Below are 25,082 nucleotides of genomic sequence, written 5' to 3'. Positions count from 1 at the left end.
TGACTTTTTAAAGCACAAATATAGCTTGCTGTGTTTCCGCACTTACACAAACATGTCTGAAAATACTTCCATATTATTGTTATTTACACACTCAAAGTGCCATTCATGCTGTTGGCATCACAATTATAGTGTATGCAACATACATACATATTGATGTACACACTGTCCTGAGTACTTGCAAAAACAAAATTACACCAGTTGAAAGTGTTACAAATATAAAATACACTTGCACAATTGTTGCATCTGGCAACGAGACAAAATATTGAGATGTCTCAATTAAGCATGAGAAAGGGTGTCTGTGACAATGTTTTCCTTTCCGCGAATGTACTTAATGTCAAGGTTATACTCCTGTAGGATTAAACTCCATCGCATCAGTCTCTGATTTTTGTTTCTCATTCTGTTGACGAATGTCAGTGGGTTGTGGTCAGTCCATACAACAACCGGTTGAGTTATGCTGCCCACATATACATCAACATAGCTGAGCGAAAGAATTAACGCTCAGGGTCTCCTTCTCAACGGTAGAATACTTCCGCTGGTGGGCGTTGAACTTCTTTGAAAAGTGGCAGACTAGTCTGTCCACTCCATCGTCATCAGCTTGCATCAACATGGCGCCTGCTTCGACATCGCTGGCATCGACAGCTAGGCTGAAGCCTTTCTTGAAGTGCGGCGCTGCCAATACAGGACCACTCGACAGGATTGCCTTCACTTGGTCAAACGCAGACTGGCATGTGGCTGACCACTAGTACTTCATATTCTTCAGCTGGAGATCAGTCAAGGGTGCCACAACATCTGAGAAAATATGGCAAAAGCGACGGTAATATGTGGCCGCCCCAATGAATCTCATGGAAAAAATTTTTTTGACAAGCACTTACAGTAAAAGAAACATGACTAGAAAGATTAAAAAAAAACTGAATAATTCAAAACAATTCTGTACAGGTGTACATACATTTTTGAATGGACTGCATTTCATAAAACTCCAAAATACACATTCTATAGAGATAATTACAATGAGTAGCTGAACACTGAGTAACATTGAGAGCATGTCTTTTACAAAAGTTATAGTGCCTATCTTACAAGATATTATATAAATGGGATAGCAGAAGAAAAGAAAAACTTACCTCTTAAGACAGTTGGATGAAAGCATGGACATGTCAGGCACAAACACAGACCAGTTCAACCTTCATCAGGCAAAGGAAAGCCATTAAAATATTACATGCAATAGTCCAAGACTAAGGTGTTATTTCATCAGCTCCTTGCATTACAATGGCTGGCAAAGACTAATTTAAATCATAGCAATCAAGTAATTCAAAAGCTGTGCTACACATATACCACATACATGATAGATTGAAATCTTGTTATACGTGATCAGTCAAAGGTGTCACTCTGTGTATTGGCAGTCTTACATGTATGAAGTATTCAATAATGTACATTACAACACGTGAATGCACATCACGATTTTGCATAAGATACACAATTCTTTTTACATTACTTTCTTTCCATTGATTTTCTTCTGCTCTTTATACTTATCATACCATAAAACAAGCTTTTCCTTAGAAGCATTTGATTTTCTGAATGAATAAAGGAGCCTACATTACACTTTTGAAAAAATCATAATGGAAAATCAAGTTTCAAAAAGTGAAAACAATAATTCTATGGGCAATGTTATATTTCTTTTCTACATCAGTTGTTATGTCTCTTCTTTGTCGGTTCTATTTCATTTCTATACCTGTTTCATTTAGTTTTAATACATTTCAGTTTAGGATTAGAGTATCTATCAGTCATTTCTGCAATGCTACAATTGTTGTCTCTTTCTTTCACCTTGTCATGCATTACCAAAAAAGGAATAAATCAAGAAAAATCAAAGATCATTGTTTCTGTCATATTATGTCTTGTCTATTCAGTTGTTTTGAAGTTAGTCTTGTCACTTTTTGTCTTGTAATGCTACTATTTTCTGTTCACTAGTCTTGCTTACGTTGTTCAGGTCTCGTTTCATATTCACAAGCATATTTTGAGTGCATCCCTCAATTCTTTGCACTTTTGGTCATTGCATATTATTAGTAGCAGACATTGTAATGGACAAGCGTACATGTCAATGGATAACGTGTCTGGCTGTCATTATTGTTGTATACTCTACTTATCTCACATTGTTCTGTTTACCTTATTCTGTATTACAAAATGAAATACAATTTGTATATATATAATGAAAATACATTCTAAGTGATTTGAGTATACATTGTATGTGAAATTACTTTGAATACACAGACAATGTTACTCATAAAAAGAAAATTCATTAAAACTGAATTCTAATAGCCTCATGATAACTGTAGTAGAGTGGAATAACTTCAGTGTGAAGTGCATCAATACCTATGCTATATACATGATCAATCAATGTGTCACCTTCTGTAGTAGCGTCAAGTACATGTTGTTGATATCCATAAGAACACATCAATTTATGCACACATGAATCACTTGAACCTTGTCTCAGATTTTCATTGAAGTCACCAATAACTATGCATTTTGTACTTCTTTGCTGCAATTCTATGAGTAATCTCTTCAGTTTCTCACAAAATTGTTTCTTGTCATATCTAGGAGGTCTATATATCACTGAAATGAGAAATGAAGGACAAGTTACAGCAAATGTAATATATTCTAGATTATTGACATGTAAATCCAGCCTACTAATAGATTTGATTTTACTGTACACTGCAACTCCACCATGTGCTTGATTTTTCAGTGCAGAAAATAAAGGACTTTCATCTGAATAAGATTTTGACCGAGGCTGATTGTACATTTTAAACTGATCTAAATTCACATCAAAAATGTCATCATTAAGCCAAGTTTCAGTTAAACAAATAATATCAGAATTTCCAAATAAGAAATTTGATTGCATATCTTTGAAATGTGCTTTAAGACCTTGAATGTTATGTAACATTATACTCATACTTGCAATGGAGACATCTTTGTCAATGTTCTTTTCATCAACAAATGTTGGCATGCTCTCCAAGCTTTCTTTAACAACTGGATTGCAATACATAACTTTTGGATCAAAATCTTCAATTGTTAGTCCACATAATGATGTAACACGGCTCAGAGCTACATATGCTTGTCCGGGCAAAAATATATTTTTCAGAGAAACGACAGCTTTTTCCATCGTCATGCCTTGTACTTTATGTATGGTGCATGCGTATGCTAATTTCAAGGGAAATTGTTTCCTAGTATATTTTTTTCCAATTGATTCCTGTTGCCTTTCTATTGACTGAGTTCCTACTCTTTCGTTGTCAAATTTTACCAGCACACTTGTAGGTCGTGCATTTTCATTTACTCTTACTATGTCAGTTACAGTGCCAATGCAGCCATTTGATAAACCTTTGCTCACATTCACATTTTTGATAAGCATCACTCTAGAATTTTCAGCAATCCAAAGATATGCTGGCAAAGAAGCTTTTGTACATCTCCGTGGTTTGTCACATGTGTTATTTTTACCCTCATCACTGAGTTCAGAATCTTCTGCATCAATACAGATGATATTTGTGCATTTCTTGTGAAGCATTATTTTATTCCAGTCATTTACTTGTTTGTTTGAAGAATATATATGCAATGCATCCTCACATTGTTCTCCAGTTTGGCATGATTGAAGAACTGCTATATCATCACTAGATAATTCATCTTTCTTTTCTTTTATCCTTAATTTGTTCAAAAGAACAGCAAACTTTGCATCATCCTTTTGTCTCATTATTTCATCTAAGTTAATTATAGAGAAGTTGTCTGTCCATAAAGAACTTTGCAGTGTATCTTTATACAAAGGAGTACCTTTTACTGGGGGTAACTGATAGAAATCTCCAACTGCAATAACTGAAACCTTTCCAAATGGAGCATCATCACGTGTCTGCTTTATTTGCCTTAAACGTCCATGTATATACCACAATAGCTTCTGATCAACCATTGATATTTCATCAATTATTAGTATCTGCAGTTGACCCAGCTGATTACGTAGATGACTTATCTTTTCTTCTCCAAGCGGTTGGTATGGCAGTGTAGCAGAAATGGGTATGGACAGAGCATTATGAATAGTACTACCATCAATGTTGTAAGCTGCAATTCCAGTTGGAGCTACTTTCATAATTGAAATATCATCTGGATTATGCATCATTCTGCTAAGAATTCTTGTCCCTTCATTACATATGCATTTCACAAGATGACTTTTTCCTGTTCCAGCACCACCTGTCACAAATATCTGAAATGGTGTAGGTTCTTTTCCATTAACTCTGTCAAGACACCATTGTCGTATTTTGTAGAACACTTTTTGCTGCTTGCTATTTATAGTTCTTAATAAGACATTACTGTCTTCTTTCGAAATGCTACATGAGCGAAATTCTATGCCGTATGACTCTTTCTCCTGAGATTTAGACTCAAGATCTGGGATTCTAAATTCATTGTCAGTATCTTCAACTTCTTCATGGATTTTAGCTGTTTCATGTCTTTCAATTTCTGTTTCTGGACAGAGTAATCCCCATGCATCTTCTTGTGGACCAAATTTCTCAAGATATTCTTGTGCTTGATCAATTATATCAGCATTTTTTTGAAACTGCCTGAGATTTTCATTGACAATAACTTTGACACTTTCCAGGTTTTTATTATACATTCGTACAGATCCAGTTTCGTAAAATTCCTGATATGTCAAAAATTGATTAGGTTTTAACTGTTTATCAGTGCGGAATGGCAAATATAGTTGCAATATACTCTGATAATATTTCTCTGGGCTTACAGTCGGTGAAAAACGAGGATATCTCACTACAGCATCATTGGTTCTTGATCGTTTTTGTACAAAGCCCAGCTGATCTCTCAATTTGAACACATTCTGTTTCTGTTTCTTACCCTTCATATCAGATTCACTGAGCAGTCTATACTTTGAACAAAATGTGGCTAAACACATATTTTCAAATTCAAAACTATCAGGTCGGGCTTTATATTTATCAATTCTGTTTGGCATCCATGGACTCCTATCATCATCGTCTCGTCTGCTTTGAATAATACTCAATGGTAAACTCATTCTTACAGGGTTTGGTCCAACAGGTATAAACTCTACTTTTCTTGAGCATTCTTTCAATCTCAGGCTACAAACACGATACACACTTTCTTGTGCTGAAACTTCACGGTTTTGCATATACACATGTCCTATTTCCTTCATACTTTTTCGAGCATCTTCATTGCCCTCTTTCATTTCACTTTCTGCATTTTTCAAGAGCAAACTCATCTCTCTTTCTGCTTTTGACATGTATGACACAACATAAACAATGCAGGCATACTCATTTGTTATATACTGCAAATCCATATTGGCATTCCAAGCTCTGAGTAAGAATGGATTATATTGATTCACCCATATATCTTTTGGATTTCTTCTCATGACTATATCTTCTTTTGTAGCTACAGCATTATAGGCATCTTCAAATTCCTTTTGAGACATGCCAAGAACTTCAAAGAGCTGTCTCGCATTATCACATTTCCCTTCCATACATGATGAATTCTTTACTGTAGACAGAATATCTTGAGCTTCATCAGTAACTTCTGGATTATCATCAGGCTTCACAACAAATGTTTTCTCAGAAGGTGGTCTTGGAAAATTAAATCTACAAGAAGTTCCCTTTTTCTTGCATGATTTTGAATGTTTCTTTGAGTGAAGCTGAACATTCTTCACTATTTCATATAGTTCCTCATCTTCATCCTCACATGGAATGTTGCAGGATATGTATTTATCAACAAAATCTGTGACAGTTTCATCTTGGTCAATACCCAAGTTAGGTGCATTTTCAACCCAGAATAAACAGTGTGTGTGTGGAGATCCTCTTTGTTGAAATTCAATTCTGTAGAAGTAGTCAATTATCTTGCCAATAGGTTCTGCCTCGGAAAGAATCACTTTGTTCAAAAATGCATGAAAGCGTTTATCAAACATACGAGATACTGTCACTGGATTTGACTTTAATAAATTACACTTATCTGTCCAATCTAGATCATTTGCTTTTCTTCTATCACCTTGTTGATGTAGCAATGTATTAATAACTTCAGGCCATCTCATCTCAGCTGAGGAAAATGATGCAAACCATGTAGGTTTTCCAAGTTGTCTAACCATTGCTAATACATCTTTCTGTGTAGATTGCCAGTATGGAGGTGTTCCCCGTATTTGTTTCAGAAATTTGTATCCTTTATTCGAATCCAGTATCTCACGAACCTTTCTTGCATCTTTGAGATCTGAAGACTGCATCGATGTGGGATTATCTATTTCCTCTGAGCTTTTTCTGACAGCTATAGAAACATTAGAAAGTATTTGTTGCAGTTCATAAATACACTGAGCATAGAAGATATATTCTGTATTTTTTGCAAATCTGTTGTCTACATGCATCAGACGATTATGTAAATAACGACCAAGTGTTATGTCAATGTACCTAGTATCATGAAATGTTGGCTGGCCTGTTGGAAATAGAGCAGGAAAACATTTTGCCTCATTACTCTCATCCATCAGCAGTGATACAGGACTGTTCTTTTCACAAGGTGCACAACATATAATATCATCGAAAAATTGATCAAGCACTTCTTGCCTCATATCAACCTTCTGTAAACATGTGTTTAACTGAATTCCCTGTAACCGTCCAACTTGATCATCCTCTACATCATCGTCATCATCATTAATTTCACTTGAATCCAGCGGTTCAACACAAGCTGCTTGACTATTTTTCTCTGATAAATCAGAGCTCCATTCATTATTTATAGCAATATCAGAATACCACTTATTATTTTTCCTCAAATATTCCAATGCAGCTAGCACATTCTTTTTCTTGACAAACTGATATTCATAATGTCCTTTATATGACAGTTTCCTCTTCAGTTTTACACGAATTAATTGATCATCAGTCTCTGGTCGAGGTAATATCTTTACAGTTTCATCTGTGCGTGAAGGTACACAAACTGTTGGGCCATGTACTCCATACTGTCCTCCTTTTGGCAGGTTCAAAATTTTCATAAATGGAATGTTTAGTGCAATCAAATGTGTTTCCAACTGATTCAGATTTTCAAGTTCGGCAGGAATAGCATGTAATTCTAAGTTATTTCTGCTAGCTTCAGAAGGCATATTACCAGCTAATAATTTCCTGTGGCAAGTGTAACAAATCCATAAAGAATTTCTAGGTGAATTTACTATTTGACAGTCAACATCACAGTCATCACTGCATGTATGCAAGTACTCCTCTTTTAAGCATTTTGAATCATTATATTTTGCCTTCGTGCACTTCAATACTTGATTTCTGAATAATAATTTCAAACAGACACAACATACATATTCAGGGCCGTGTGAAATTATTTCCCTAAATTTTTTCAAAACATGATCACAATTTCTCATATTCATTTTTTCTCGCTTTTTTTGTTTCACATTTCTCAACGCAACCTGCTGTCTGTACACAAAATTTGTCTTGTACTTGATATTTGAAACTTTTCTCATAATTTTCTTACACCTCTCTCTAAATGATGCATTGTTTTGATATTTAGCTCTCCTCAGTTTCTTAAGCCTCTCTCGGAATAAAGCATTGTTTTGATATCTAGCTCTCCTCAGTTTCTTAAGCCTTTCTCGGAATAAAGCATTGTTTTGATATCTAGCTCTCCTCAGTTTCTTAAGCCTCTCTCTAAATGAAGCATTGTTTTGATATCTAGCTTTCCTCAGTTTCTTAAGCCTCTCTCTAAATGAAGCATTGTTTTGATATCTAGCTTTCCTCAGTTTCTTAAGCCTCTCTCTAAATGAACCATTGTTTTGATATCTAGCTCTCCTCAGCTTCTTAAGCCTCTCTCTGAATAAAGCATTGTTTTCATATTTAGCTTTGCTCAGTTTCTTAAGCCTCTCTCGGAATAAAGCATTGCTTTGATATTTAGCATTCCTCAGTTTCTTAAGCCTCTCTCGGAATAAAACATTGTTTTGATATCTAGCTCTCCTCAATTTCTTAAGCCTTTCTCGGAATAAAGCATTGCTTTGATAACTAGCCTTCCTCATTTTCTTAAGCCTTTCTCTGAATGTGGGATCCAAGGAGTACTTGTCTTTTTGCCTCTTCTTAATTTCCTCGTTCTTTTCTAACCTATAAGTTACATCTGTTTGATATTTTACTTTCTTTGCAGCTGCTTTTTTAAGTTTGCGGGATAGGTAAGGCTGATCATCTGATAAAAATTCTGTTTCTAACTGCCTTTGCTCATTTTTTTTCTTTTCTCTCTGTGCTCTCATTTGATCTCTATTTCTTTGTCGGGTAACATTAGCATTCCTTTTTTTTCTTTGTTTTTTCCTTTTTGTAGTCTGCATAGTAGTTTTAACTTCTTCAGATTCTTCAGTGTGCCTACTCATTTCAACTGCAGGTTCCATGTCATCCTCTAATACTTCATTGTTCAATACATTGATTTGACAATCACTGACAGGTTTTGTAAGTTTCCTCTTTGTTGTGAGTTTTCTCTTTCTTGTCACAGGTGTTTCCATATCAGAAATATTTTGTGATGTTGACAGCTTTTGACATGAACCTGATTTTTGGATCGTTGGACATACAGATTCTACGACATCGTAATGATTGCCATTTGTGTGTTGCAAGTAAATACCTTTTTGTGATGTAATAATTCCAAACTGAAGTTTGCTCGCACCAAATAATTTCCATTTTGAACCATTATTTTCATATATATATATATCAGTATCTAGCAAATTTGATAAGGCCATTATTTCCAATTCTGTAGCCCATGTGCCATTGTTGAATACTCTTTCCTTTCCAATGTATTTTACAATATCTGTGTATCCTGATCTTAAAAGACTTACATAATCTTCCTTGTTTTGTAAAATATGTTTAACTATTGCTTTTCGAACATCACGGTGAGAATCTTCCTTGCCACATATAACATATGATATAGCTCTGTAAAAGCAATTTCCATCACCAGTAATTCTATAGATAGTCAATGGTTGTGACAGGATAGTAATATCATCCCTTTCTACCATATCTTTTTGCATATCATTACTGCTACATTTGTCATTAACCTTTATACCTAATTTGCAACAAAGCTTCTCTCTATCAGATTTATTCACAGGTCTGTACATGAGATCAATCTTTTTTATTTCTCCCACTTGTCTCACCTCAGATGCATCAATGTCCGCATTTACTGTCTCATCACATGTGTTTTGCAATGGAATTTGTGTCTCTTGCAGGTTTGATACCATTATTTGTTTTTGTGTCATTTTCCTCATTCTAACACTACATTTCTTTAATGTTAGGGTTTTAGTAATCTCACATGATAAATCATGACTTTCCTTCTTATTTTCTACACTTCTATCTGAATTCACATGGAATACAGGTAATTTCCCATTCAAAGTACTAGACAGAACAGTAGTTACACTTTCCACTGCGTCAAAATGATTGCCTCCAGTGAACAGAATATATATGGCTCTCTCAGTTGTTACTTTGTTGTAGTATCCAGGTTTCCTTGCAGACAGTATTTGCCAATTTTCTGTTCGATCATCATACACATATATATCACGATCTAGCATATGTGCCATTGAGCTAATATCAGTGTGACCAGCCCATGTTCCTAAATCCATCAATTTCTCTTGAAGAACAAAGTCCCTGACACTCTGATATTTCACTGTGTCTATCACATTTTTAAATAAATCACCCGTTTCCAGTAAATGTGCCACATTGGATTTCCTGAGAATGAAATGGTTTCTTTCGCTGCCAGTAACTACATGAGCAATACTTCTGTAAAAGCAGTTGCCATCACCCATAACTCTCTTGATATTTACAGGTTTCCCAATATACAAACTTTCATTTCTATCCTCCATTGATTCATTGGCAGTACCACTGTAACTGAAATTCAATTTATTGCACAAAGACTGTTTGTCTACGTATGTAATCGGCACAAATTTGAAATTTCGATCTCTTCTTTCTGTTGTCTTTTCAACTGAAACAAATTCAACTTCATTCTCATTCCCATAGCCATCACTGTTTACATTTACTCTGTTTTTCTTTGTTTCATTTTGAGTCTTACAGCTATCACTGTTAGTTCCTTTAACATGATCACAATGTTTTGAAATGTTGCTATTTTGATCATTTGTATTCCTCCATGCAGTATTTACTGAGTTTGATCTCTTGGAGCCACTAGTTGTCAATGCATTTTTCTTAGAATTGGATTCTAATGCCAGACCGGTTAGTTCAAACTGAGTAGTACGTAAATCACATGCCATTGATTTTGCCAAATTCAAACAGTGTACCTGTATACCTTGCCATGATGAAATGCTAAGCAAGACACTGCATCCATCTTGTACCAAGTACCCATCATGACTTCTGGAATGAGAATCAAATACATAATAACCATTGTCATGTGTAATGATTGCAAATGTACTCTCAGCAAAATTCATAAGACATGCATCATATCTGCATAGTTCTTGTTCTAAGGCTTGGCTCAATGACAAAGCACCAAAATTTGACAAATTGTTTTGATTTCCATCCAACACTCCATATTTTGATTCAGCATAGGTTATTTGAAATTTTTCATCCAGAATATGAAGTTCCTTGGGTAATTCATCTATCATTACAAGCTCTTCATTCAGTGGTGAATCCTTCTTTATGTAATAATACAACTCATTCCCAAGTGTCAGAATCTGATCAAGATCACGAGATCTCATTTCGATTCCATTCTTGGTTTGGGTGTAGAGAACTGCCACAAGGGAATTACATGCACATTGTTTGCCAGCAGTGTAACCAAATCGTTGATCACCTTGATTAAAATTTCCTTGTGCGATTGTTTTGGTCATAGGATATGATTGCCTTCTACCACATTCAGAACTTGAGAGTGAAACATGCTTACAGACGCGTTCTTCAGTCTCTAAATCACTTGCAGCTGGTTCATCATCTAATACATGTACTATTGATTCCTGTACATCATATGAATTGTGGTGGTCAGCACTTTTCGCAGAATCATCATTCATTACTATGCAGTCAGATGGATTAGTAGTTTTTTCACTTTCAGGCAAGAATATTGATTCATTACAAACTTCAGCACACTGTGTAGCTGAAACAGGTCTCTGACATGGAGAGTGAACACTTACATCTGTACAAGAATTCACAGGGAACAATTCCTTCACTGATATTTGTCTGTCACTTTCAACATCTTTTCTTTCACTGTAACATGGGTTCAGTTCATGCACATTGTGCATTCTGTCACGTTTCACTTTGGAGATATCATTCGAGCTTGTGTTGTCTCTACTTGTGGAATTACTGTCCTCATGGTCAGATGTTTCATTCTTACACAACTTTTCATTCTTTGCTACATGTTCTCCTTCAGGAATGTCAGGTTTGACCTTTCCATTATTACGCACCTGTGAGTCAGCATTTTTTTCCGGTAGCACACTTTGTCTGTTGATCTTGGTGAAACGACCTTTCTTTCTTGGTTGCCGTGCATTTCCACCTCCATAGAGCCTGTTCACATTCCAAACTTCTTTTTCAATGTCTGTGGAAGGGACAGAGGCACATGTAGTCTGATCACCATTCGGTACGCAACATTCATTACTCATATTCGGAGTGCTTTTAGCCACATCAGCCCAACTTCTCTGTGTTTTTGCATAGATCTGCTCAGTGTATTTTGCCATCACATGAGGTGACTGAACACACTTTGAATATACATTCAATACAGATTCAGTATATACCTGCAGACTATCATTTCGTTCTGTGTCCAAGTTTGCATTCACATTTTGCTTCACGAGTTTACCAGGTTCTTTTTGCTTTGTTTCTGCATTTGATTTCTTGCCCTTGCTGGTCTTGGCTCTTTTCTGTTTTTCAAGATAGTAGGCTTTCATTGCTTTGCCAATGTAGGTCACACCAGGTTGGAGAGGCACACCATTTACTGATCTCACTGAGCTCTTGTTAAAGGTCTTGGTCTTGGGATTGTCAGTCATTGTTTGGGATGTAGTCACTTTTGTCTTCCTTGATTTCACAGTTATCCAACCATCATCCACTGCAGTTTCTAATGGCTGAAATTGGCTCTTGGTCAGATTTGTCATGAAAGTCGAATCTGATTCATCTCTCTCACAATCTGCTCTTTTCTGCACACACACATTTGTCATTTCTAGAATTCCATTGTCCTTTCTTTTCACATACCGGTACCTCTTTTTCAGTCTCTTGCTTGGTTTCCTTCTCTGGTTGCAGCTCTTGCATGATGAATGTGAAACATCAGCACCAGAATCTTCATCACCAATGTCTTTGAGAAGCTCGTATCTGTTGAAATGACAGGGAATGCCAATTTTGTCAAAGATGCGATGGGCAATATTATTGCTTCCACATGCTGAACATATCCAAATCAACCTTGCATCACACAGTCTAGCCTCAGAAATAGTTCCTGTACACATCACATGAAACTGCTTGCCACAATCCTCACATGGTACTCTGCTTTCATTTTCATTGATCACATTACAACATGCATCACATTCACTGACCTCTAGATTTCTCAAGTCACAACTATGGAGGATATCTAGGATATCACCAATAACATTCTTGAATTCACTTGCTTCCATTGTCAAACTACAGGGCTTTGAAAGTAGGTACCTATTACCAAATAAATGTACTGTTCAATCAATATATTCCTTGAATCACTATACTTATATGAATCAGGTCTACCCCTGGTACTCTGTATTGCAATTGACAACAAAATTGTAGAATTGTATTGCCTTGAAAGCTAATATATACGTGAACTGTATTACACTGTACAATGTACTTGCAATGAGGCTGTGACACCAGTCCTTATAATGTTTCTACCAACAGGTGGCGCTTCTTATCTACCGAGAAAAATTATTTGTACAAGGTGTGTTGTTTAATTAGTTACTACCAACAGGTGTCGCTTTTTGTCTGCCAAGAAAAATTATTTTGTGCAATGTGTGTATTCTTAATTGTTTTCTACCAACAGGTGGCGCTCTTTGTCTATTACCTGCTAGTAATGGCTACTGCGGCAATTTCAGGAATGCGATTATAGCACTCGCACCTTTGCTTATCTTTGTGTACACCTATCTTGCCACCAGAAGAAGACTTGTATTGTCTACCGCAATAACGTTTATCACATATAATGCTTTTGTCTTAAGATGGCGCTCTTCAATTCTCTTTTACCGTAAATTCCCCACTCAAGACACCGTTTCTGAAGTGATGCAAGACTATATTTCTATTTTTAAATTTTCAGCAAACTTCTCGCCTCCTGTAAGAGAATTCTCTTTCAATTATGATTCTCTTCAATTCTGATTGCTTTATAGTTTTCACCTCCTTTACAGAATGCACTCTTTATTCAACACTCCTTAAAACTCTTTTGTTAGATTTCGACTCTTTTTCTCCTCAATTCTGACTCTTCCTCTCTTATTACTCTTTCTCTCTTTGATTCTAACTCTTTCTGTCTTTGATTCCGACTCTTTCTGCCTCTGATTCTGAGACTCTCTCTCTCTGATTCTCTTTGAAATTATTTCAAGTTCTTTCAAGATGAGAAGAATCAAAGATTCAGGTTTGCTGAAGATTCAAATTCAGTTAGAGCAGATAGAGTTTTATCTTTGTAATCACAGTCTTCTATTTGTGCAACTTTAAATATCCCAGGTTGGTTCCCTTTTTTTTACAAATTTGCCTATTTCTAAAGTATGTAATAGCAATTTTATAAGATTGTATTTACTCTAATCAAGCCCGTTTTTTCTCTATCACAATTTATATCCCAAGACAAATTCACAAATGACAATGTTTTTTAGTACTCATACTTTCAGATCTCTGTTTCTCCCTAATATCACTCTTTCCTCTTTTTAGTGTAATATCACTCTTTGTATTTAATCTCCAATATTACTCTTAACACTTATTCTGCAATTCCACCCCTTCTACTTATTCAGTTAAATCACTGGTTGCACTTTTTGTGTACTATCACTCTTTGCATTTATTTATTATGACTCTCTGCGCTTCTGTTCCAGTTTATATACAGGGGTTTCACTCGTTTCTTGTTTTCTTGATTGTATGTATACTTTCCAATTTTCTTGTTATATACAGGGGTTTCACCTGTTCTCCGGTTTTCTTGTTATACACAGGGGTTTCACCTGTTCTCCAGTTTTCTTGTTTTTTCAGGGGTTTCACCTGTTCTCTCGTTTATATACTTTCCAATTTTCTTGTTATATACAGGGGTTTCACCTGTTCTCCGGTTTTCTTGTTATATACAGGGGTTTCACCTGTTCTCCGGTTTTCTTGTTATATATACTTTCCAATTTTCTTGTTATATATACTTTCCAATTTTCTTGTTATATACAGGGGTTTCACCTGTTCTCCGGTTTTCTTGTTATATACAGGGGTGTTTCACCTGTTCTCCGGTTTTTCTTCGTTATATACACAGGGGTTTCACCTGTGTCTCCAGTTTTTCTTGTTAATATACACAGGGGGTTTCACCTGTTCTCCGGTTTTCTTGTTATCATACACAGGGGTTTCACCTGTTCTCCGGTTTTCTTGTTATATACACAGGGGTTTCACCTGTTCTCCGGTTTTCTTGTTATATACTTCACCTGTTTTCTCGTTTGTCAGGGGTTTCACCTGTTCACCGGTTTTGTTTTACAGGGGTTTCACCTGTATCCTGTTTTGTTTTACAGGGGTTTCACCTGTATCCTGTTTTCTTATCCAGGGGTTTCACAGACCTGTAAAGAAAGAAAACAAAAAGAACATAAGCTTTGTTGAAATTATATTGTGGTTTCTGATCCTGCCTCCCAAAGTCAGGGGAAAATTATGCTGCCCTACGATCTAAAACTCTGAAATTTTCAAGTTTGACTGCACTATTACTAAGAGGTCACTATGGGTAACGAAATTATGGTGGCAAAATCAAACTGATGATATCTGCTCTTCATTTCTTTTTTTTTTTTTATAATATAACCGGGAGGGGTAGCCATTATATTAGAGCGGAAAAACTAATATCATTTTCTTCATTCACTCAAAGTTAGCTTTCGAAGTTACTTCCTTTTGTGACCTGAGGGAAGCATAATTTTCCGAGACTTTCTTACGCAATAACACTTGCTGTCTTCCAATATAATGTTTTGTCTTCTAGATCTCCTTTGACAATATATTCCTCATCAATATACATGTAGTATTACCAAAAGATGCATAAAGTTTTGACATATATCTGATGCAAAAATAAAAAAATAGATAAATTTGACTTCTGACTGGCAGGACACTAAATGTGGACTTCATCACTCTCATCAATTGTGAACAAAATTGACATAGCAATAAACAAATAATTGGGAACACATGACCTCAACATGACTATTTTTCCTCATCCTCATCAGCACACTTGATATAATGACCATGATCATGTATACCAATGTACCAAGGGTGACACGACATTTGCTCCAGTCTACATATCTCGAAACATTAAAGGGTAAGGTCAAGGACATGATTTCATTTTTTGTTCAGAACAATGCAAAGTTTAGGATTAGGGTTAGCATTACAGTTAGCGTTAGGTTTAGGGTTATCATGGCAAAAGTAGACCGGAGCTACTGTTGCGAGAGCAAATGTCATGGAACCGTACCACATTAGAACATGATTCATGCAGAAATAAATAATTGAGAGGTACTGAAACAGTTTGTCTTCCAGACCCTAGCGCCCTCTCTCAACGGTATTTTAAAAATATTTTAAAGACATCAATGCACTTATTTACAAATTTACCAACTGAATATCATAAGTTACATGAAGACTATATTCTGTAATTTTCAACGCATTCCATGCAAGCGAACTGATTTTATGGCAAAGAGAAGCTTTCATTATTTTTGTTGGAAATGCCAGCAAAAATTATTTGTTATATAAAATTGCAAAATCTAACCCCGTAAACACATTTTTGTTTTTCATCCCCCTCACAGTTGTTTAAGATATAAACATTCAAATAATATATGAATAGACTGGAATGGTGACATGCTACCTTGATGGAATTTATGAATACTAAGGACAGGCCTTAAACAAAGTGCCAATTTCATGACAAAGTCAAAGTACTTTTTTATGCAAAATGATAAAGTAAAAATAAGGTCCTTTTGTCACAATCTTAACAATTCAATCAAAGTTTTTGGTACCAATGGCAAAGGTATTGGTATCAACGACAAAGGTAATTGGTATCAATTTAATGGCAGAGGTTACTGGTATCAATTCAATGGCAAAGGTAATTCGTATCAATGGCAAAGGTAATTGGTCTCAATGGAAAAGGTATTGGTATAATGGCAAAGGCAAGTATATTCCATCTTACAATGCATCTATTGTGAGTGCTACAGTAGTCTTCACGGATCTGAACAATCCAAAGTGACACACAGCAAACTAGGAAGCAGTGTGCTGATACATTTGGATTGTACTACTCATATCAGCAGGAATGTGAACAAACTCTTGGCATATTTCTGAATTGTGCTTACACACACCTTTTTACTAATTAATATGACATAATTTTTAATTAGCCAAATGGTTTTAGAGCTACACAAGTCTCCCACTTCACCCTTTGTCCCACTTGACCCCAGTCTTCCCTATTCCTTTACAGCAATACTAACCCTATAAACAAGGGATTTTGTAATCTCAAGTCAGTACACATTGCCAGTAATTTGAATCAACCATACAACAGTAGTGTAGTTTGGCAGTAGGCTATAAAAAATTGATGAAAACAAGCACAACTGGTGTAGGGCCTACACACAACACAGTGTACACCACTTAAGTGATGTCAATGTGTGCTATATTCCATTTGTCATCACCCACTGCAAAACTTGCACTTGTGTCCTTAGAGTACATTAAAACCCTCGTAAACAACTTGAAGAAGGAAACATTTCCTTTATAAACAAGACAATTGCCAAAATGTCTCTTGTCCGTTTGCACAGAATAGAAAAAATTCTAACTCTCAAAGTTTGGTAACCCATGTCTGTGACCTTTAACCTTGTAATGACCTTCAACTCTCCAAGAGATATCTACCAAATAAGATTCGTTCCAAACAGACATGTCCGTCAAGAGCTGTGAGAAATTACCAAAATGCACCCTAAAAAACATGACTTTGGCCCCTAAAAGATCATTGACCCCTGCCTGTGACCTTCAACCTTGTGGTGACCTTCATCTCCCAAGGAAACATTTACCACCTAAGTTTGGTTGCAAACAGACATGTCCATCAAAAGTCATGAGCCATTATCGAAACACGCCATCAAACACTTGTCTTCAGCCCTTAAAGTTCATTGACCCCTGCCTGTGACCTTTGACCTTAAGGTGACCTTGCTGTTTAGTAAAATGTGTAACTTTCCATAACCACTCTACCCTCCAAATTTCATTAAAATTGAACCCCTCAGTACAGATATTCCAGTTTTTGTAGCGTTACAGACAGACGACAGACAAGCCGACAATGGACGGTCGGACGCTGCACACAATCCCTTAGTCCCGCCCCTCACCTCCAATGGGCTCAACAAAAACCTACAATAGGCAATCACGTACAACTCAAATGAAGTCGTTCAGTGCCCTGTTCCATCTCTCATGAACCCAAGGTAAAACTGCACTATTAGTCTATTGAAGATACTGGTATCCTCACAATAGACTACACAAGCCTGATTCTTGTCCAAAAAAAAAAAACTGCAATAACTTATTCTCCTAAAGTGAATAATTGTACATCCTGCATAACCTTTAGTCACTACCAACAATACGCAAGTATTTACTTTAGTGGGATATACTATAGTGCAATGCCAGTTATCATAAACACCAATGGCAGACATATTCCTTCACAGGAATACTACATATTGCGCAGTGTTACGTCACATATTGCCTGTATTTTAAAGCTACCATGTAGACCTTACTGCAGTTTGGCACTAGGATGATGACTGATGAAATAACATCCAACTGCTGCACACAGATCACAATCTGCACCCCTGTGTGGTTTATTCAGTCTTTTAACACCCCAGTGCAAAACTGCACATGTGTCCTTGGTACATTAGCCTGCTAAAGATGAGTCCCAAGTATACTCAGTCTGGCGTCTAAGGAAAAAGCATTTTATATCAATATCAGTTCATTTTCATAAAAGAAATACTGCTATCTCCACAGTAGACTGCTCAATTCCAACTCCTGCCAAAAAATAACATTTGTACCTAAAGTGTTAAGGGTAATCGGCAATGCACAATAATTTAGCCCGCTAAAGTGAATTACCCAAACACTATACCACTTTGCTCTGTCCACAAAAAAAAAAAAAACCCGAATCCTCCACAGATCCAAATGATGATGAGGAATTCTGAAACAAAAAACAAAAATGCTATTATTCAATAAAATATATATCTTTTCTAATATAACATGCAAACATAAGTAACGTTTGAATATCATAACAATCATGAATAATTAACATTCCAGTATTCTTGGTTTTGACATAGACTGTCTCTAATGTATCGCATGTTGAATGGCCCAAACTTCTACACTGTTTGCTACTGAAACACATGAAGTAATAGTATTGCAACTCATGCCTTTCTGACTTGACAATATACCACCTAAATTTGGATCCAAACAGACATGCCCGTCAGAAGTTATGAGAAATTATCAAAATGCACCCTAAACAACTTTTTGGCTCCTAAGAGTTCATTGACCCCTGCCTGTGACCTCCGACCTTGTGGTTACCTTCATCTCCCAAGGAAACATTTACTACCTAAGATTGGTTGCAAACAGACATATCCATCAAAAGTTATGAGCCATCATCGAAACACGCCATAAAAAAACTTGACTTCCGCCCTTAAAGTTCACTGACCCCTGCCTGTGACCTTTGATCTTAAGGTGACCATGCTGTTTGGTAAAATGTGTAACTTTGCATAACCACAGTACCCTCCAAATTTGATTAAAATTGAAGCCCTCAGTACAGATATTCCAGTTTTTGTAGCGTTACAGACAGACGACAGACGAGCGGATAAAGGAGGGACAGACACTGCACACAATCCCTTAGTCCCGCCCCTCACCTCCAATGGGCTCGACAAAAACCTACAATAGGCAATCACGTACAACTCAAATGAAGTCATTCAGTGCTCTGTTCCATCTCTCATGAACCCAAGGTAAAACTGCACTATTAGTCTATTGAAGATACTGGTATCCTCACAATAGACCACACAAGCCCGATTCGTGTCCAAAAAAAAAAAAACTGCAATAACTTACCCCCCTAAAGTGAATAATTGTATAACCTTTAGTCACTACCAACAATACGCAGGTATGGTGGGATATACTAAGTACTATAGTGCAATGCCAGTTATCATAAACACCAATGGCAGACATATTCCCTCACAGGAATACTACATATTGTACAGTGTTACATCACATTATATTGCCTGTATTTTAAAGCTACCATGTAGACCTTACTGCAGTTTGGCACTAGGATGATGACTGATGAAATAACATCCAACTGCTGCACACAGATCGAAATCTGTACCCCTAATATGATGTCACTGTGTGCTTTATTCAGTCTTTTAACACATGTACCCCAGTCCAAAACTGCACTTGTGTCCTTCATACATTAGCCTCTTGAAGATGAGTCCCAAGTATACACAATCTGGGGTCTAAGGAAAAAGCATTTCACATCAAAATCAGATCATCATCTAAAAAAAAAAATACTGCTATCTCCACAGCAGACTACCAAATCCCAACTCTTTCCAAAAAACAACATTTGTACCTGAAGTGTTAAAGATAATTGGCATTGCACAGTAATTTAGCCCGCTAAAGTGAATTACCCAAACACTATACCAGGAAAATGACCACTTTGCTCCGTCCACAAGAAGAAAAACCAAATCCTCCACAGATCCAAATGATGATTAGGAATTCTGAAACAAAAAACAAAAATGTTATTATGCAATAAAATATATATCTTTTCTAATATAACATGCAAACATAAGTAATCTTTGAATATCATAACAATCATAAATAATTAACATTCCAGCATATTTGGTTTTGACAGACTGTCTCTAATGTATCGCATGATGAATGGCCCAAACTTCTACAATGTTTGCTACTGAAACACATGAAGTAACAGTATTGCAACTCATGCCTTTCTGACTTGACAATATTCGCATGAAACAATGAAAAATTACCTGAAAATTTGTGCAGTTTTGATAGGATACCTAACAAAAATACTAGTCCAAAACTCTTTAAATAATGTCAAACATTTTGAAGGATATTAGGACAGAAACAGAAAAGAATAAAACCTTGTTTCATAATTATTAATAATATTTAAATACTGTAAAACATGATATATTGGCGGCACGAATTTTTCGCGAATTGGAACCGACAGCCTTTTTCGTGGCATGAAATTTTCGCGAAGTGCCACTGGCGTTCAATGCATGTAGTGTAAACAAGGACTTTCGCGTGCATTTTAATTTCGCGATTCTTGGCGCTCGCGAAATTAAAGTGCACGCAAAAATTTGTTTTACAGTAAGAAAATTCGGGCAAATGATATCTATTTTCGGGCAAGTGTTTTGCAAGTATCAAAATTACCTAGCCTAATCAGGCAATTGCCCCCCCCCCCCCAAAAAAAAAAAAAAAAAAAAAAAACCAAGAAATTGTGTACCACCCTGAAACTGCCCTAATTATCCATTAAAGGGGAAGTTCAAGACTGGAACGGAGTTTGCAAATTTCCTAAAGAATCTTAGGTACGGTAATTATCCCAATTCCAATAAAGATACATTTCTGACAATTAAGAACTCGTACCTAAGTACAATGTAGTCTCTTCCCCTGTATGCCCCCTAAAAAAAAGGAAAAATGAAAGGGAGAAATGTTGTTTTTCGTATTTTATTACCACTTTTAAATCATTCTGATTATCTGCGCCACGTCATCCTCTAACCCTAAGGAGTCCATGAAAGAGTCTATGACTGAGCTCATCATATTAGGTTGATCACGTCACGCTCACTCTGTTCTAGGTTTCTGCTTACGTGCCTACCTCTGTCAAGCAGAGCTACCAAGTCTCACGCATGCTGCGCGAGACTCTAGAATTTAGGGGCCATCTCACAATCTCATGCATGACACCCATTTTTCTCACGCATAGGGCGAAGTCTGCAACTTGGACCTATAATAATGAGCATAGCTCAAAAGATTTAAGTGATAGTTGCAATTGAGGGTATATTTCCCTTTTGTCTGTCAAAATAAGAAAAAAAATAATCACTGAAGTGTGCACCTGACCGCACCATTAAGAGCAAAAAATTGAAAAAGCTCCCTACCGTGGGAGGCCACAGGAAGGAAAAACCCTCCCACACCCTCACTCGCGCGCACATTCGCACGCCGAGATACCAAGTTATGAAAATCTCACTCATAAAAATTGTTTGAACTTGGCATCCCTTGTCAAGTGGCAGTGTACAAGATAAATTTCCCTCCACCATAATGGAGTGTGTGCAGTGCATCTATGTACAGAGCATCTATTCACAGGGATGCCAAGTTCAATTTTTAGCTCTTAGACCGTTCTAGTCTTAATGGCACGATCAGGTGCATAATAAAGCGACCATCTTTTCTTTTACTTATTTTGAAAGACAAAAGGAAAATATAGGCCTAGACCTTATGTCTACCTTCAATTGTAACTATCACTTTAATCCTTTGAACCATGCTCCTTATTATGGGCCCTAATTCCAGACTTTGCCCCATACGTGAGAAAAATGGGTGCCATGCGTGAGATCGTGAGACGACCCCTAAATGCTTGAGTCTCACTCACAATGCGTGAGACTTGGTATGGTAGCTCTGTATTCATATCATGCACAGAAATCACTGCTATTACACCACATAAATACGCCCTCTATCGATCTGTTAGCTAAGAAATGGCGTCCGTATTTCGCCCATGGACCTACTGACGTACGTTCTACTATTGACCGAAAGATCGGTCTGTATCTGTCCGTCGGGGAATGTTCCGCGGAGACTGCGTCTGGCTTCACGGATCCCCTCCGTATACAGACCGAAGTCAATGATTGCGGCTCCTGTGTGGAGCAGTCGCGCACAGATCAAACGTTACGATAAACCAAATTTCAGACAGCTTTTTTACATTCAAACAAGTATGACATGACATGACACATTATGCAGCAATATTTGGGATAAATTTCTCACATTGTGCAATCGAAATACTCACATAACCTCGGTTATAATGCAGAAATTTTATCGATATCGCAACATCGCCGTTCGCGAGCAGTAAGTCGCCATTTTGAATCTGTAACAATTGCTAAGCCAATCACATGCGAGGTACGTGTTTTAGTAAAACAAACACGTAGAAACTACCTCGCATGTGATTGGCTAATAGATTCATAGTGTATGTTTCTGCAGTTTGAATGTGACGACGCGACAGGCTGTGTTTTACGTTGAAAATTCTCCTAAAATGTTGGATTATTCATTAATCTGGTGAGTGTAACCTATTCATAAAAAAATAAATTCACCATACAAGCTTAAATTTGCCGACCTAGGGCCGTGAATTAGACGCAATCGAGAAGGGTGAGGTACCTCACCCAATTTTCCATAGAGACAGTGGTTAAGAACATCCACACAGCAATGGGTACTGCAACCTTCCGTCTGTCTACGGGGGACAGCGTTAATGGCAAAATATAAAAGAGTCCTCCGGACAGACGGATCTTTCTGTCTAGTTCTACTACTACCCCTAAATCACTATCTCTTTGGAATTGAATGGAACTTAGGCTTCTTACAAATCTCACCTTGCCCATAGATTCAGGTAACATGGTCTAACATTAAATTCTACGTAACTACGTTAGAAACCTTGCTTGCGACCAACAGCCTCATACGCACTACAACGTACATTCAGGGAGGTATCTCCCTTGATTTTACTTTAATAGCTGCGGGGGCCTGCATGTGGTGCATACGGTGGGGCCAGATACCAAGAATCGAGTAAGGGGGACAGTCTGTGTTTAGACATGCCTGTGCACCTACCTGGTATGGTACTCGAGCTGAAAACTCAGTGTCAAACAAAGGTCGTGTCTTAGGCTAGGAAGAAATTAGACGTAGAGTAGTCGTAGAAAGTTTACAGTTACCATCACACCATAGCTTTACGTACGTCGTGATTGCATACAAAGTACTGTAGCACATCGTACCACTGTAAACACGCGTACTGTATACACGTACACGGTATAGGGATCGGAGAACATGTGTGTACGTGTATAGAGCGCACGCAGTTTGGTAGGTACATAGGCGGAAGCACAGAACATCAGTCTTACAAGGAGTTCTGTGGGCTGAAGACGTTGTCACGCACAAACGCTCAAACTATGGCAAGCCGAGTGTATTTCCTAACCATTAACTACAGTTCAAATTTACGATCAGCTCGATATCCGAAAGTTCGTTATTCCGAGGGCTCTTTATTTTTCTTTCTTTCTTCCACTTTCTGTGCAATAAATCAACAACAACAATGGCTATCAACCACACATTCTCCACATGTTTAGTTCATGTCACGAACATAATTCCATGAAATAACAACTACTTGATCAGACACCATCTTGGGTAGGTAAATTATGGTCAAAGGTCAAAAATGTCTAATCGTGTATCTTGATAAATGCACGTCCTATCTTTCCCACATTTTGCACACGTAAGGAACATGTTGCAAGAATCATTTCATAAAATAACTTTTTGCTCAGATGCCATCTTGGCTGTGTAAAGTGGAATCAAAGGTCAAATGTAAATATTTTCCACACACACATGGACCTCGATAGATGTATCATCTCATAAAATAACGACGATTTGGTCTGACGCCATTTTGGTTGTGCAAATGAGGTATTATCTCTATGGGAGTACATTTTTTCTGGAAATTTTAGTACATGTCAAGCACATATATTTCTCATAAAGTAAGTGATTCATCAGACAATGTCTTTTCTCGGTAAATTAGGGTCAGTAGTCACAACATTTATTTCCGAATAAATCGGATCACCTAATTTGTCAGTGTTGACAAATTCTAAGTCTAGTTTTATCTTGCTTTTTTTTTTTAGTCAGACCTTCTTCTCAGTACCTAAATAATTGGTGAAGGAAGAGAAGTCTAGTCTCCGACTCGAGGACAATTACGTGAAACCTTCATAGATGTGATTAACTGGTCTTTACTTTTAAAACAAACAATTTTCATTACATCCTATGTCCATTGTACGTCAAAATATAGGATCAAATCATATTCATTCTAATTATATAATATACCAAAGTGCGCACTCAAAATTCAAGTAAAATTCTCAAGCTGCTGGACATGAAAAGAAGACTATCGTGGCTTGGATATGTAACGTGTATCCACGTTCACACGCACAGACACACACCTTATGACTTGTGATCTAGTCATCCCTGATCGCAGCATCACTGGGTTTAGTATGACAAGACTATCTCTCCGTAAAGACGTATGCGATGTTAACTGCGTGTGTACTGAATAAGGTATTATAATAATTGTATTCATGAGTAAAGATCTTCCCATCTTCCTATAGACCGTGTTCTCAGAACCTAAATCATTGTTGACAGAATAGTCTCTGACACAAGAAGACTTACGTGAATCCTTCATTGATATGATGTACTGGTTTTAAACCAGGACCCTGTTTCATAAAGATGTTCGTAAAGTAACGAACAAAAACTGGTTTTCAGTTCAGATGTGCTATACTTATTAGAATATCAATAATTCAGCACAAGAACTGATCACCAGTCGTTAATAAGTCGTTCATAACTTTTCGAACAGCTTTATGAAACACCCCCTGGACATTTTCTTTGCTTCTATGTGTTCAAAGCATTTGATCAAATCATATCCTGTTTAGGCTTTATTGATGATATGATTACATCAGTCTTTATCCGGCAGTATAGGATTGTCATTGTGAAAGCATATCACTCAGTAAAGACTTCTTTTGAAGATCAATAACCACGTCTTTACAACACTTGTCTGATTTCATGATTGCATATTTGTCATTGTATCTTTTCTCCCTCTTTCTGAAAAGAAAACAGAATCTAAAATCAAAATCACAGTCAGTGACGGATAGTAGAACGTGTTTGTGAATAGGTAAGGATGTTTCTATTAAAGTCACGTGACGGATGAGCGGGAGAAGTACGCTGTGTAAAAATTGGCAAAAGTAA

General features: G+C 36.8%; 1 long non-coding RNA gene across 1 annotated transcript; it reads right to left on the bottom strand.

The window, feature by feature from the left end:
* Positions 1-8,533: 8,533 nt before the first annotated feature.
* LOC139722153 (uncharacterized) lies at positions 8,534-14,351 on the bottom strand. The gene is made up of 3 exons (XR_011710269.1): positions 12,165-14,351; positions 11,381-11,511; positions 8,534-10,346 (listed from the first exon to the last, which is right to left on the bottom strand). It is a non-coding gene; the product is annotated as an uncharacterized lncRNA (long non-coding RNA).
* Between the last annotated feature and the right edge of the window lie 10,731 nt (positions 14,352-25,082).

Source organism: Diadema antillarum, unplaced genomic scaffold (assembly GCF_040938485.1).
Source record: "Diadema antillarum isolate AM-2024a unplaced genomic scaffold, OU_Dant_1.0 scf00000159, whole genome shotgun sequence".
NCBI lineage: Eukaryota > Metazoa > Echinodermata > Echinoidea > Diadematoida > Diadematidae > Diadema > Diadema antillarum.
This window is presented reverse-complemented; position numbering and strand designations above follow the sequence as displayed.